The sequence below is a fragment of the Girardinichthys multiradiatus genome, chromosome 7 (assembly GCF_021462225.1).
Source record: "Girardinichthys multiradiatus isolate DD_20200921_A chromosome 7, DD_fGirMul_XY1, whole genome shotgun sequence".
Classification (NCBI taxonomy): Eukaryota; Metazoa; Chordata; class Actinopteri; order Cyprinodontiformes; family Goodeidae; genus Girardinichthys; species Girardinichthys multiradiatus.
Genome location: NC_061800.1, coordinates 12403304 through 12419865, shown reverse-complemented (window position 1 = coordinate 12419865; position 16562 = coordinate 12403304). Strand labels below are relative to the sequence as shown.

General features: G+C 37.4%; 1 long non-coding RNA gene across 2 annotated transcripts in view; it reads left to right on the top strand.

The window, feature by feature from the left end:
* The window catches only part of LOC124871900, a 50848-nt gene extending 35958 nt beyond the window's left edge, over positions 1-14890 (top strand). The window contains exons 2-4 of one of the 2 annotated variants that reach the window (XR_007039150.1): positions 11821-11884; positions 11974-12131; positions 13985-14890. This is a non-coding gene — a long non-coding RNA (uncharacterized LOC124871900). Of the gene's footprint in view, positions 1-11820; positions 12132-13984 lie in introns of both variants that reach the window. The other variant, XR_007039149.1, reaches the window with a different exon arrangement.
* Positions 14891-16562: the final 1672 nt, after the last annotated feature.

Here is a 16562-nt window from a genome sequence, read left to right as displayed (position 1 = left end):
AAATTAGGTGTTATAATGTTTTGGCTGGTCTTAGTGCCAGCTGAGAACATATGCACACTTGAGCAAAATAATTCACACATATTTATGTGCACATGTTGGTTGACTTAATATTTGAGCATGTTTGAGCAGTTTATTTAGTGTGGTAACTCTTAATCAGTCATCAAGTTCAAGGGGACACAGGTCACTTATAGAAAAACGGAAAAAAATAACAAAGTAAGAAGTTCAAATAAGTAGATCTGGATTTACTTTCTGTCCGTTAATGATGAAAATCATTAATTAGCTAAGATTTTCTTCTCTGGCTTTAGTGTAGGTAAAGATTTTATTTATAGTGCCTTGCAAAAGTTTTCAAACACCTTGAATTGATTCACTTTTTGTCATGCTACAACTACAGACGTCAATATGGTTTAAAATTTTACAGTTGGGGAGATCAACCATTTGATACACTGCAGATTTAGCAGGTTTTCCCATTTGCAAAGCATGTAGAAGTCTTTCATTTTTATCATAGGTACTCTTCAACAGTGAGTGATGGAATCTAAAATAAAAATCCAGAAAATCATGTGTGATTTTTAAGTAATTAATTAGCATTTTATTGCATGACATAAGTATTTGATCACCTAACAACCAGTAAGAATCCCGGCTTTCTCAGGCTTGTTAGTTCTTCTTGAAGCAGCCCTCCTGTTCTCCACTCATTACCTGTATTAACTGCACCTGTTTTAACTCGTTATCTGTATAAAACACACCTGTCGAAGGTTGTCGGTGGTGAGACTACGTCGAAGAAGAACGGTTTTGGTGCGGCGCGGGAAAAACAAAAATAGAAATATATCGGATTCGGAAAAGGTGGATTTGGGCATAAACTGGTATGTGAATGGTTCGGTTGGAAATGGAGACAGGAAATGAGGAAGACATGGATTTTGAAGGGTGGACGCCAGCTGGGAGAGGAAGAGGGAAAGGACGTGGAAGAAATAAAATAGATGAAGGAAAGGGAATTGGTGATATCCAAGGTAGCAAGCGAGAATTGGAAGGAAGCAGTTCAGAAGAAGAAAGGATAGTTAGGAGGAAAGTTATGAGGGAGGAATTTAAAATAATATTGAAACTTAAGAACGAGGAAGAACAGGATAACATCAGCCCCATTGTGGTGTCAAGAGAGATAAAAAAGAAAATTGGAGATGTTGAAATGGTAAAGATTTTGAGAGATGGAAACTTATTGGTAGTTTGTAAAAATGAAGAACAAAAGAACAAGGCTTTAAAGGTGGATAATATCTGCAAGAAAACGGTGTTGGAGAAAAAAATCATGGGAGAAAATAAAAAAATTAGAGGAGTGATTTATGGGATCCCTCTAGATGAAGATCTTGATAAAATTAAGAGAAGTATTATTGGTGCAAAAGTGAATAACTTGAAGAGATTGTCAAAAACAATAAATGGAGAAAAAGTAGGAAGTATGTCAATCTTCATTGAATTTGACGAAAAAGAGTTGCCACAAAACATCAAAATAGGTTATCTCAGCTTTCAGGTTAGACCTTATATCCCTCCACCACTTCGTTGTTTCAAATGTCAAAGGTATGGACACATAGCAGCAGTTTGTAAAGGGAAGCAGAGATGTCCAAAATGTGGTGAAGATCACAAGTTTGAAGAATGTAAAGAAGAAGTACAAGAAAAATGTTGTAACTGTGGAGGGCAACATAGAATTACGTATGGAGGATGTGAAGTAAGGAAGTAATGTAATGATAATGATGGACATGATGTAATGATAAAAATGGACAAGTTATAGAAGAATTAATGGAAATAAAAAATCTAGTATGTATTAATGATGGGAGGGGAACAAGAATCAATGTAAGAACAGGGATGGAATCAGTTATTGATTTAACAATGGTTTCAAATGGTTTAGCTAGTAGTTGTGAGTGGTGCATTGATAAAAAATCAACAATAGGTAGTGATCATTATCCCATTACAATAAGAGTAGGATTAACTTTAAATAATAAGAATATAAATGTCAATAAAAAACGAAATTTTAATAAGGCAGACTGGACTAAATTTAGATACTTGAGTCAAATAAACTTAGAGAAAGTAGATATGAGAATGGATATAAATGATGTAAATTTAAAAATTTGTAAGGTAATCATGGAAGCAGCAGATAATTCTATAAAGAAAGCAGGGTGTAAAAGTAATAAGAAAATGGTACCATGGTGGACAAATGAATGTAAAGAAGCAATAAAGTTAAGAAATAAAGCATTTAAGGTACTAAAAGGAAATCCAATTTATAAGAATTTAATTGATTATAAAAGAAAGCAAGCAATAGTAAGGAGAACTATTAAGAAGGTAAAAAGAGAATATTGGAGAAATTGCTGTAGCACAATAGGGAAAGAAACAAAAATAGAAAAAATTTGGAAAATAATTAAAAGAATGAATAGCATAAAGAGAGAGTTTGAATATCCTATTTTAAAAATAAATAATATAAATATAGTAAAAGATAAAGATAAAGTTGAAATATTGGCAAGAATATTTAGTAAAATTAACAGTTCAAATAATATTAGTGAAGAGGGCAGAAAAGGAAGAGAAAATACAAAACTTATATATAAAGATATATTACAGAGTATTGAAGAAACAAATAATCTGTTAAATGTTGAATTTACAAAAGCTGAATTAAATTACGCACTTAGGAAGACAAAAAATACAGCACCAGGTAAAGATCAAATTTGGTACAGAATGATAAGGCAACTTGGTGGAAAATCGAAAGATATAATATTACAATTATATAATAAAAATAAAATATGGGAGGAGGGAAAATTACCACTGAGCTGGAAGGAATCAATTATAGTACCAATAGCTAAACCAGGAAAAGATAAATCAAATTATAGACCAATAGCCTTAACATCAAATCTATGTAAAATAATGGAAAAAATGATTAATAGTAGACCAGTTTATTATTTAAATAATAAAGGATATATGTCAAAGTATCAAAGTGGTTTCAGAAAAGGGAGGAGTACTAATGATCCAATGCTTTGCTTAGAGCATGGAATTAGAAGAGCACAGGTAAATAAAGAAAGTGTAGTGGCAGTATTTTTTGATATAGAAAAAGCATATGATATGATGTGGGTGGAAGGATTATTAATTAAATTACAAATACTGGGCATTAAAGGGAAAATATTTAAATGGATCAAAGACTTTTTAACAAATAGGAAAATACAAGTTAGAATTGGGGAAGTGATCTCAGGAAAATATATAGTAGAAAATGGAACTCCACAGGGGAGTATTATAAGTCCGTTATTGTTTTCAATTATGATAAATGATGTATTTAAAGATATTGGAAAAGTAATGGGATGTTCACTTTTTGCAGATGATGGAGCTGTTTGGAAAAGAGGAAAAAATGTAGATTTCATTGTAAAGAAATTACAAGAGGTTATTATTGAAATAGAGAAATGGGCGTTACAATGGGGATTTAAGTTTTCAGTTGAAAAAACCAAAGTAATGATATTTAATCAGAAACAAATAAACAAGGAAATAAAATAAAAATTATATAACCAAGAATTAGAGCAAGTAAAGTATATAAAATTTTTAGGATTATGGTTTGATGAAAAACTAAAATGGAATATACATATTCAAAAAGTTGTTGATAAATGTAAGAAAATTTTAAATATTATGAGATGCTTGGCTGGCAGTGGCTGGGGAGCAGATAGGAAATCACTAAAACAGATTTACACAGGAATGATGAGATCTAACATAGACTTTGGTTGTATAGTTTATGGTTCAGCAGCTAAAACACATCTGGTTAAATTAGATATTATCCAACATCAGGCATTAAGATTATGTACTGGAACATTTAAAACTACACCAACAGCAGCAATAGAAATAGAAATGGGAGAAATGCCATTAGAGTTAAGAAGAATAAAACTAGAAATAAATTATTGGTTAAATTTACAAGGTAATAACTTGGATCATCCAATTTGGGAAATTGTAAATCCATGTTGGGAAAAAGAAAATAAAGAAATTAAGAGTTTTGGATGGACAATTGAAAATAAAGTAAAATAATTTAAAATGATTGATTTAAAAATTAGTCAAACATCACCAATATCAATTATACCACCATGGATTCTACCAGAAGCAACAGTAGATATGTCAATAATGGAAAAGAAGCAAGATAAATCTTCCATAGTAGATAGTTATTCAGTACAGATACATTTAAATAATTATTGTAGATATATTCAAATATATACAGATGCATCAAAAATACATAGAAAAGTAGGAATAGCTTTTGTAGTACCAGAATTCAATCTAAAAATAGGAAAACGAATTACAGACGGCTTATCAGTATACACAGGAGAAATATTGGCTATATTATTAGCTTTACAATGGGTAGAAGACATAAAACCATTAAAAACAGTCATTTGCTCAGATTCAAGCTCTGCATTATTAAGTTTAAAATATAATCAATCAGATAGTAGGATGGACATTTTATTAGAAATATTTCATACATTATACAGAATACAAAAAATGGGCTTGATAGTTATATTTGTGTGGGTTCCAGCACATATTGGAGTAGAAGGAAACGAGAGGGCAGATAAAATAGCAAAGAGGATAATTCAAAATCCTATTAGTTTTATAGTTAAAACAAGTAAATCTGAGGGAAAGAGTATTGTTCAAGGAAAGCTGATGGAAAAATGGCAAAAAAGGTGGGATGAAGGAAAAACAGGAAGATGGTTTTATAAAATTCAGAAGATAGTAGGAGAAAGAAGAAATGGAAGACGAAATAGAAAGGAGGAAAGAGTGATAACAAGGTTGAGATTTGGGCATACAGGACTTAATTATACACTTTTTAAAATTCAAAAGCATGATACTGGTAAATGTGATTACTGTGGAAAATATGAAACAATAGAACATGTTATATTAGAATGTCATAAATATGAAAGAGAAAGAAGATATATGAGAAGAGAGTTTGAAGGTATTAAGGAAAAGGTTAATTTATTAGATAGTTTGAGGAAGAATTTAGGGAGTAAACATATACAAATAGTGATTCGTTTTTTAAAGAAAACAAAATTATTTCATAGAATTTGATTATAGTAGATAAAATTGTGAAAGTATGGAGGATATAGAAGGGTAGAATACAATGTAATGTGTAAGTATGTCTATTTGTATATATACATATAGGTAAGATATATTTATTTATTGAATTTGTAGAATTAAATATATATATATAAATAGATAGACCGACACGAACCACACTCCATACCAGTAAGTGGCGGTAATGCTACTAAACGTTTGTTGCCAACCGCCAATAAAACCAACAAGAAGAAGAAGAAGAACACACCTGTCCACACACTGACTCAAACAAACTCCAACCTCTCCACCATGGCCAAGACCAGAGAGCTGTGTGAAGACAAAATAGTAGACCTTCTCAAGGCTGGGATGGGTTACAGGAAAATAGCCAAGCAGCTTGGTGAGAAGCCAACAACTGTTAACACAATTATAAGGAAATTCAAGATGACGGTGAATCTCCCTCGGTCTGGGGCTCCATGCAAGATCTCACCTCGTGGAGCATCAATGATCAGGAAGGTGAGGGGTCAGCCCAGAGCTACAAGGCAGGACCTAGTCAATGACCTGAAACACATTTTTTTCAGTTTCAAATATACAATAGATATGACCTATTTTTGGCTTCATATCACTGTCGTCTGGATGTTAGCTGGAGGTGTATTGATCAACGCTGTGGCATGGACTGTGTGTCTTCTTTCCTCCAATTTGAGTTGTTTCTTCACTTAAATCCAAGATTTCAACTTCTTCATAATCCTGGAGTAAAAAGGGTTTCCAACAGAGACCATTGTTGCTGATTGAGAAAGATCATTGTAAGGGATGCAGAAAACAATGTGTTTTGCGTTACAGCGATGGACAATGACAAACTTCCAGATGATACAGTTAAATATATCATGTCATCATCCATATATAAGTTTACACACTGGGTTTGGGAGTGGGGGATGGGTGGGGGGGGTGGGGGGTGGGGGGGGGGGGGGGGGGTGGACTTAAAACCCTTTCTGTCAGAAAATAGCGTTTTAAAACGGATTATCTGCTTTGAAAAACAGTGAAATTGTGATATATCTGTGTTTCATACTTTAAGGATTTAGTTATTTTTGTTGCTCCTATAATATAAAGCACAACTTCATTTCTCCGGGGATTTTTTTCTCTGTGCGATGCAATGAGGTGGCTGTCCCAGTGAAAAATGACACATATTGGTCATGATATTTAAATGATGGAAAAGATGACTGAAACGGAGAAGCATCTTACTGTGGGATCAATGCCGTCTCAAAGAATTAAACTGCAGGGGAAACTAGTACACCATCTTCTAAATTGAGTTTGTCTGTGTGCCTTCTAATTTCTTTAGTTGGCAGACTGGGAGAGCAAAGGGGGAGAGAAAGAAAGAAGGGTTTCAAACCAAAGAAACCTCCTTTGTCTTCCACTTCACAGGGAAGAGATGAACGCTGTCAGGCTGACTAATGACTGGGTCTCTGCTGCGGTGGACTCGGCAGAAAGTTTCGGTCTAATGTCAGGCATTTACTGATCGACCAAGCCCTGATGGATTGTAGAATCTGGCTTTGATTACATCCTACACTAGCATACACTCATCTCTTGATCCCATCTCTCTTTTGGAAATGGCTAATAAAACATATATGCTCAACATGCATGCTGACTCACACTTATTCAGCTGCATGTGCCCGCTCCTATTTTGCAGCCCTTTTTAGTTTTGATCATTTTGATTAGAATATCGTGAAGAATTTCTATATTTTTTTATTACTCATTTCAGAAATTAAAACTCAGATATTGTCATGTGTGGTTCTTAGAGTTGGGCCCAGAATGCAGGCGGGCAGGCTGGAGCATGGTGAATAGCATATACTGTTTGAGGTTCTTGAATATTGTCAATAGCAGCAATTTGTTTGCTTTGTTATATTTAATTTTTCAATTCAAAGTAAGTATCTGTACTGTTATTGTGGCATTTGTAACACTGTTTGAGGTTCCTGAGTAGTTTTAATACCAGCAAATTTATTTGATTATTAAATTCAAAAATAAATATTTGTATACAGTAACTGTATCACTGTTGTGGGATTTTAACATAGATCATGGCTTTACATGGCTTTATTAAGGTGGGTATCAGGCTGAAATCTGGGGCAAGGGCAGAAACTGTTCTGGGCCAACGCAGGTTCACTAGTGTGTCCACAGCTAGCCCATACGTGGTTGTTGGAAGATTTGTACATGAATTATCATTGCTTAGTTTAAAAACATTCTTTATCCTTATGATTTACCATTAAAAGACATTTCCATTTATTTACAGGTCCTTCTCAAAATATTAGCATATTGTGATAAAGTTCATTATTTTCCATAATGTCATGATGAAAATTTAACATTCATATATTTTAGATTCATTGCACACTAACTGAAATATTTCAGGTCTTTTATTGTCTTAATACGGATGATTTTGGTATACAGCTCATGAAAACCCAAAATTCCTATCTCACAAACTTAGCATATTTCATCCGACCAATAAAAGAAAAGTGTTTTTAATACAAAAAACATCAACCTTCAAATAATCATGTACAGTTATGCACTCAATACTTGGTCGGAAAACCTTTTGCAGAAATGACTGCTTCAATGCGGCGTGGCATGGAGGCAATCAGCCTGTGGCACTGCTGAGGTCTTATGGAGGCCCGGGATGCTTCGATAGCGGCCTTTAGCTCATCCAGAGTGTTAGGTCTTGAGTCTCTCAACGTTCTCTTCACAATATCCCACAGATTCTCTATGGGGTTCAGGTCAGGAGAGTTGGCAGGCCAATTGAGCACAGTGATACCATGGTCAGTAAACCATTTACCAGTGGTTTTGGCACTGTGAGCAGGTGCCAGGTCATGCTGAAAAATGAAATCTTCATCTCCATAAAGCTTTTCAGCAGATGGAAGCATGAAGTGCTCCAAAATCTCCTGATAGCTAGCTGCATTGACCCTGCCCTTGATAAAACACAGTGGACCAACACCAGCAGCTGACACGGCACCCCAGACCATCACTGACTGTGGGTACTTGACACTGGACTTCTGGCATTTTGGCATTTCCTTCTCCCCAGTCTTCCTCCAGACTCTGGCACCTTGATTTCTGAATGACATGCAGAATTTGCTTTCATCCGAAAAAAGTACTTTGGACCACTGAGCAACAGTCCAGTGCTGCTTCTCTGAAGCCCAGGTCAGGCGCTTCTGCCGCTGTTTCTTGTTCAAAAGTGGCTTGACCTGGGGATTGCGGAACCTGTAGCCCATTTCCTGCCCACGCCTGTGCACGGTGGCTCTGGATGTTTCTACTCCAGACTCAGTCCACTGCTTCCGCAGGTCCCCCAAGGTCTGGAATCGGCCCTTCTCCACAATCTTCCTCAGGGTCCGGTCACCTCTTCTCGTTGTGCAGCGTTTTCTGCCACACTTTTTACTTCCCACAGACTTCCCACTGAGGTGCCTTGATACAGCACTCTGGGAACAACCTATTCGTTCAGAAATTTCTTTCTGTGTCTTACCCTCTTGCTTGAGGGTGTCAATAGTGGCCTTCTGGACAGCAGTCAGGTCGGCAGTCTTACCCATGATTGGGGTTTTGAGTGATGAACCAGGCTGGGAGTTTTAAAGGCCTCAGGAATCTTTTGCAGGTGTTTAGAGTTAACTCATTGATTCAGATGATTAGGTTCATAGCTCGTTTAGAGACCCTTTTAATGATATGCTAATTTTGTGAGATAGGAATTTTGGGTTTTCATGAGCTGTATGCCAAAATCATCCGTATTAAGGCAATAAAAGACCTGAAATATTTCAGTTAGTGTGCAATGAATCTAAAATATATGAATGTTAAATTTTCATCATGACATTATGGAAAATAATGAACTTTATCACAATATGCTAATATTTTGAGAAGGACCTGTAGGTTGGTGAACTTTGTTAGAGGTGGTTTGAATGCTTTTCACATTTATCTTTGAAGTACTATTATAAACTATTAACAGAATTCTTATCTTGTCTTAGAGTTGCATTTGGGTGGTTGCTATGCAGACTGAGCAGGAACTTGTGTGTGTGCAGAGGAGTTTGGGAAGCAGTCTGTTCGCACCCCAGCCAATCTCCGTGTCCTTGAATGCCAGATGTGGACGTGTGGGCTGTATCAGTATCTGGACAGAACCAGTTTTATTCAGTAGGACTTGTATTTGTGAAACTGTGTGTAGCCACACCCACAATGCCATAACATGAGTGTTATTTTTTCTTACTTTAATAAAAGGCTGTGACACAGGGCAGCTCCTCTGAGAGCATGGACTGTCTCTCCCTGGCCAACCAAAGATAACTTTGACTCCCTTGTGTCTTCATTGCATACCTTCTCTGAGTTTATCAGTGTGTCTAACTCTGACAGTGGGTCACCTCTGGCAAATCATATCTGGGCCACCAAAGGGCCGTTAATTTTTGTGGTATCTGAGCCGAGTGTAAGTTTGATTTGTGGGCCAGAACTGGGACAGACCTAAATGCTATGTAGGAATATCCGTAAGCAAGAACAACAATCAATAGATGCTGAAAGACGGACGCAAACACCAAAGAAACATGACAGATATTGATTCATTACTACCCTTTATTTTTTGTCATTTTAATGAGTAATGCTTAGATTATGCTTAGATTATGAAAACCCAAAATGTTGTCTCAACAAATGTGAATATTGTGAGTAGGTCAAATTTTGGAAACTCATGGTTTCACACCCTAATTAGCTAAAACCACCCACAAAGGTTTCCTGAGCCTCTAAATCAGGGGTGTCCAAAATGTGGCCCCTGACTGCAATCCAGGAATGATACAGATTTGGCTTGCCAGCAAACATGGTTGATGCAGATGGAGACCAGGCTAAAATCTCTGCAGACCCCACACACCCTGCACATAAACTGTTCAGAGTTTTACCTTCAGGCCGCCGCTACAGAGCACTGTTTACTAAAACCAGCCGCCACAGAGACAGTTTCTTCCCCCAGGCTGTTTCTCTGTTGAACATTCAATAGAGTACCAAACAACAGCATACAGATGTTGCAAATGCACCTTTTCATTATATATGTGTATATTGTACATTGTAAATTTGTATATTCTGTAATGCAAAAACAGAACAAAAGAGCAAAGTGTACCGGAGTCAAATTCCTTGTTTGCATGTACGAACTTGGCAATAAAGCTGATTCTGATTCTGATTTTAATGAGGACAAAATTATCCCTGTTTAAGTCTTTTATACAATGGAAAATGTTAGGAAAAACACTAGGTATGTGTCTTTTAACAGTCATGCTTTAAATTACATAGGACCCCATCTATGCAGTGACTTTTACTAAGAAGCAGTTTTGGTGAACCCAGATCTGCTTTTCATTTATTAATTTAATACAGAAAGCCTTGTTAAAACAGAGTGACACAATTTCTGTTCTTATTGCTGAGAATAGACTAAATGGATTTTTTTTTTTTTTTTTTTTTTTTTAATTGAGCTTAAATTAGCAAACTGGATGCCTTTCTTTTAATAAGCAAAACACGCAAAAACCTTTTTATGCTTTAGATCTACAGTAATTTACACATCCCTTTAGTTTAATGGTTCTCATCACTTTATTTGTTTAAATAAAACATTGCATGTTTAGTTTATTGTTGAGCAGGTAAAAAAAAATCTACAAGTTTTAGTGATTTTAGTTTTTAAAATTATAACATGTTTTGGCCCGCGTGTTCTTCCTATTTGACAATTTTGGCCCATGTCACAAAAAGTTTGGACACCCCTGCTCTAAATGGTCTCTCAGTCTGGGTCAGTAGCCATGAAGTATACTGCTGACTGGACAGATGTCCAGAAGACACACTAATACCCTCCACAAGGAGGGTAAGCCAAAAAAGGTTGTTCAGAGTGCTGTATCTAAGCATATTCATAGGAAGTTGAATGGAAAAAAAAACTGTGGTAGGAAAAGGTGCACCAGCAGTTTGTCAAGCAAAATCCATTCCAGAATTCAGTGAAGCTAATTGAGGGTTGAGTCAGTCTGTCAGAAGTCACTACACACACGAAATCCTATTCTGAACCAGAGACAACATTAGAACTGTCTTACCTGGGCTAAAGAGAAAAAGAACTGAACTGTTGCCCAGTGATCCAAAGTCCTCTTATCAAATGAAAGTAAATTTTGCCTTTCATTTGGAAATCAAGATCGCAAAATCTAGAGCAAGGGTAGAGAGGCACAGAATCCATGTTGCTTGAAGTCCAGTGTAACGTTTCCATAGTCAGTAATAATTTGAGGTACCATGTCATCTTCTGGTGTTGGTCCACTGGGTTTTTTGAAGTCCACAGTCAACACAGCTATTACTAGGAACTTTTAGAGCGCTTCTTGCTTCCATCTGCTGACAGTCTTCATTGAGAAGCTGATTTCATATTTCAGCAGGACTTAGCTCCTGCCCACACTGCCAAAGGAACCAAAAGCTGGTTCAATAGTCATGGTGTTATTGTGCTTGATTACTTTATGGTTTATTCTTACATTCTGTTCTCTGTATATTTAGAAATAATTCTGTTCCATCTCTGTATCTTTTCCCCTTGATTGTTTATCTCTTTGTGTGCCAGTTCAGCTCTCTGTTATTCAGTCTCTATGTCATCTTAACGTTAATGGCTCTGACCCACATGCAGAAAGACTCAGGAGAATGTGAAACAGTTCTTAAGTTAGTTTATTTTGACACAAAAACAGGTGGTCTGGATCTGGGCTTGAAAGTGGCGGGGATTAGTTGCACAGGAAGAGAGAGTGGTGAGTTTGGTTGCCTTCCTGAAAATAGTGAGGATTAATTAATGGAGTTGTTTGCTTACAGAGTGAAGACTTAGGAATCCGCCAGAGGAGGGAACGGGGCAGGAGGATCTCTCCGAATGGATGTGGTAAGTTCTCCGTTACGTCACAGAGGTCCTTAAACCAAGAAATGGTTAGTGGAATTGAGTGCGGTGTTCGTTCGACTCACGTTGGAGAGTGGGTAGGTTCGTTTGCTGGTGTTCGGAAGTTCCGGAGCTTGGAGGGCAGCCAGCCTTTGTGGATCCGCAGAGTCAGCCAGAGGACTGGATCGGAACCGGGGTCCTCTTCCAGGGCCAGAAAGCAAGATGCCGGGAACCTAGGAGGATCACACAGGAGGTGAGTACAAGAAAGCTTCAACTTCTAGGAAGATCACAACAAGAGTAATTCTCAGGAGGGCCAGACTAGTTACTACTTAAGGCAAACACTCAGGCGAAAAAGTGCAGGCTGCATCTCCCTTTTAAAGCTCCAGAGAAGATTACCGATGGGAAACACCTGTGCCCTCCTCACCAAGGTCCTTGGCTCCACCAAATGACTGAATGGTTAATGATAACTAACAGGACAGAAATCCCCGGAACCCCAACACTCTATCTCTTTCACCTGCTGTGCTTTCCTTCTGCCCCAGCTGCCTCACATTTCCTTGATTAGCTCCCCTGCTCATTGGTCGTCTTTCTGCCCTGCCTCAGTATATACATTCACCGGCCACTTAATTAGGTACACCTTGCTAGTACCAGGTTGGACCCCCTTTTGCCTTCAGAACTGCCTTAATCCTTCGTGGCATAGATTCAACAAGGTACTGAAAACATTCCTCAGAGAGTTTGGTCCATATTGACATGATAGCATCACACAGATGCTGCAGATTTGTCGGCTGCACATCCATGAAGCGAATCTCCCGTTCCACCACATCCCAAAGGTGCTCTATTGGATTGAGATGTGGTGACTGTGGAGGCCATTTGAGTACAGTGAACTCATTGTCATGTTCAAGAAACCAGTCTGAGATAATTCGTGCTTTATGACATGGTGTGTTATCCTGCTGGAAGTAACCATCAGAAGATGGGTGCACTATGGTCATAAAGGGATGGACATGGCCAGCAACAATACTCAGGTAGGTTGTGGCGTTGAGACACGATGCTCAAGATGGATGTATCCATGCTTTCATGTTGTTGACGCCAAATTCTGACCATACCATCTGAATGTCGCAGCAGAAATCGAGACTCATCAGACCAGGCAACGTTTTTTCCAACCTTCTGTTGTCCAATTTTGGTGTAGCCTGAGTTTCCTGTTCTTAACTGACAGGAGTGGCACTCGGTGTGGTCTTCTGCTGCCGTTGCCCATCTGCCTCAAGGTTCGATGTGTTGTGCATTCAAAGATGCTCTTCTGCATGCCTTGGTTGTAATGAATGGTTATTTGAGTTACTGTTGCCTTTCTATCAGCTCGAACGAATCTGGCCATTCTCCTCTGACCTCTGGCATCAACAAGGCATTTGCGCCCACAGAACTGGCACTCACTAGATATTTTCTCTTTTTCTGACCATTCTCTGTAAACCCTAGAGATGGTAGTGCGTGAAAATCCCAGTAGATCAGCAGTTTCTGAAATACTCAGACCAGCCCATCTGGCACCAACAACCATGCCGCGTTCAAAGTCATTTAAATCACCTTTCTTCCCCATTCTGATGCTCGGTTTGAACTGCAGCAGATCGTCTTGACCATGTCTACATGCCTAAATGCATTGAGTTGCTGCCATGTGATTGGCTGACTAGAAATGTGCGTTAATGACCAGTTGGAAAGGTGTACCTAATAAAGTGGCCGGTGAGTGTATATGCACTGTTCTTCACTGGATCCTTTTGTTACCATGGCCGTTTATCTGCCTCTGCCTTTCCATGTCTGGTTCCCTTCCTGAGCTTTGTGTCAGTTTATTCTTGTGCAAAGACCATTTTTGTAAGTTCTTTCCTTTTTAATTTTAACAGTGTTCTTAATCTTAATTCTGCTCTGCATTTGAGTCCTTCATGACAAAATATGGCAAATACTGTGAAAAAGCAATATTATAAGCTGTTGCCAAAAGTAGAAAATATCATACTAAAATGTTGGAACCCTAGGCATGGATGAACATGAAGTAAACATGGATTACAACATTAAAGGCCAGTATGAACTTTCCTGGAACTTTCAAAATAAATTGCATTAACCTACTTCCAGCTCGGCCAAGGAAGAGGAGGAGTCAGAGCTGGTGTCTTTGACCCAAAGACACCTTTCCCCCCTCTGCTCGGCCTCATTCTGGCTGCAGACAGCAGCTAATGGAGGGACCAGATGACGTGTCAGCTGAAAGCCTTGAAACTCATGGGGGAGTAAGGGTTCTACTTCAAGTGAAGCCTTGGATCCAAAAGTAACTACGATCACGCCAATCTTATGCAAAAAAGGTAAGTAATGATTTTGCTTTTCATGTATCCAGCATTCATTTATATAAAAGGTGTAATAAGACAAGTGTGGCTTGACTTTTCTTCTGAGGCCTCCAGAAGCAGCCCTAGCCCAAGTGGATTTTTCCCCACAGCCTAAAGAAGAAGGCATCGTGACCACAGCATCACGAGCCTTCCTGCATGTATGTCCAGGTAGCGAGAGCTACCCCCACTAAACTTGCCGCAACGTGCCTTTGTTGTACGGTTTGGCCAGGCCAGCTAAACAGCCGACCCCTTACAGCTACTGAGATTAGCTGCAATACTAGTCCCTTTTAGTCCACATGTGGATGACTGGGAAAGCTTTGCTTCCCTCATCTCGTCGCCCGGAAACCTTTTCCTCAGCACTATTCACGTAAGAGGTAATGTTTGGGCAGAGAAAATTAGTTTAGAATGAAATAATCTAAATAATGTTAGTTTAATGACGTTTGGTTTTTTCTGTTTGTGTTGAGTAAACTAGGCTGAGTGCTAGCAGACTAGCGGCTCAGCTAACAATGTGTTCTGTGTTGTGTTTTTAAAATTAAGACAAACTTTATTTAAAAGGTGGTTTTTAAACACAGATTGGCCATAACGCGCCTTCAGTGCTTATGTAATTTGAGCCTTTTATTGATGGTATTTTTAGATACACGTTCGAATTTAAAGAGCTATAGGCTGTCTTTTCTTAGCTTCAACCACTAAGGTAACATGTGACTATGTGACTTATGACTGTCATCTTATGAGCCCACGGGCTTTATCGTCACCAAGTTAAGAATCATTTATCCAGGAAGGTTTATTTTTCATTTAAAATAATATTTCCTTAAATACTATTTTAATATGTCCTTAGTAATATTTCTTTAATTTGTATTGTACTAAATAAAGACAGCTAATTAAACACCATTGAGAATAAGTCATCCAGAATGTTGGTTTTATTCAGCAAATAATTTTTTCAAATATTATTTTATTAAAATAATGTTTTATCTTATATTGCATTGTGAATGGTTATTTGAAGGTATACCAATTATTGCCTAAGTTAGTTCCAAGACTAACTTAACTTAATTTCCAGATTCCTTAAGATAATCCTTGGTTCTCAAACATAAATAACATTGAATGGTAATGTTGCATCATTTTATTGGTCATGGTTTTTAACCATCTTTGATTCACGTGTTCATATTGTACATAGTGTTCGTCTTCAGTATTCTTTCATTCTGCTTGGTAGTTTTAGTTGGATTGTTCTAGTATAGTAAAGAGTTTGTTGATTGAAATATGTTTGACTTTGAGTTGACTTATTTTTGTAAGTAAATTCTTGTAATTTAAGAAATTGTGTGAATTTATTCCATGTGTGTGCAGAGTTTTGCTGTTTAGTAATGTCAGAGCATGGCTCACCCCTTTCACTACTGTCCTAATACCACCATCTTAACAGACCGAATTATTATTTAATAAAATATTAAAATATTAATATCAAATATTAAATAATATATTCATAATAATAACAACAAAAGATTGTTGTGTTAGTTTAAGATACTGATCTGTTTCTCTGTGCTGCAGAATCCTGTTATTGGAACTCACCTAAAGCCACTGCAGGATCACACTGGCTTTCCAGAGCTACTTCCTTTAACACCCCACTTATGCAAAATTTTTGTCTTCTTCCAGTCCTCTAAAAGTACCTGATAACATTCATTCTTCATATGTCTGTAATTTAGCAAATACACATTGGAAATCTTCCAAAAGCATAGAGGAAAATGTGTTACGGTCTAATGAAACCTAGGTTTAAAAATTTTGACCAAAGGTTATATTTGATGCAAAAACAACAATGCACCAAAAAAACACAGAATCATGTGTGGGCTGAATCATGTATTGGGATTCTTTTATTTAAAGCTACAGTAGGTAACGTTTGTAAAAATGTATTTTTGTATTATTTGTTAAAATTGTCACTATGTCCTGACAGTATGAGACAGATAATCTGTGAACAAGTTAAGCTCCTCTGGTTCCTCCCAGTGATCCTACTGCCATTCGCAGATATACCGCTCCTGGTCAATCAGTGCCAGGACAAATCCCTTAGCAGTGTCAATCACGCTTGTGTAAGCACTGCTCACAACCTTTCACCACACAGCTCGTACCGTTGTTCAAGCTAAAGATTCCCTATTTGCTGCAGCTGTGCTAATGGTGCTGTGCTATTGATATGAGGACCAAGTTTGTATTAATACTAATAAATGTAATTTATAATGCACTTTTCATTCTGTTGGATTATGATAAAAAAGAATAATAAGAATTTGGAAAAACAGAGGCTTTAAACCTCTGCAGGAACAGCACTGTCAAAGTTAGATCCTAATACAGGAATCTGGAAG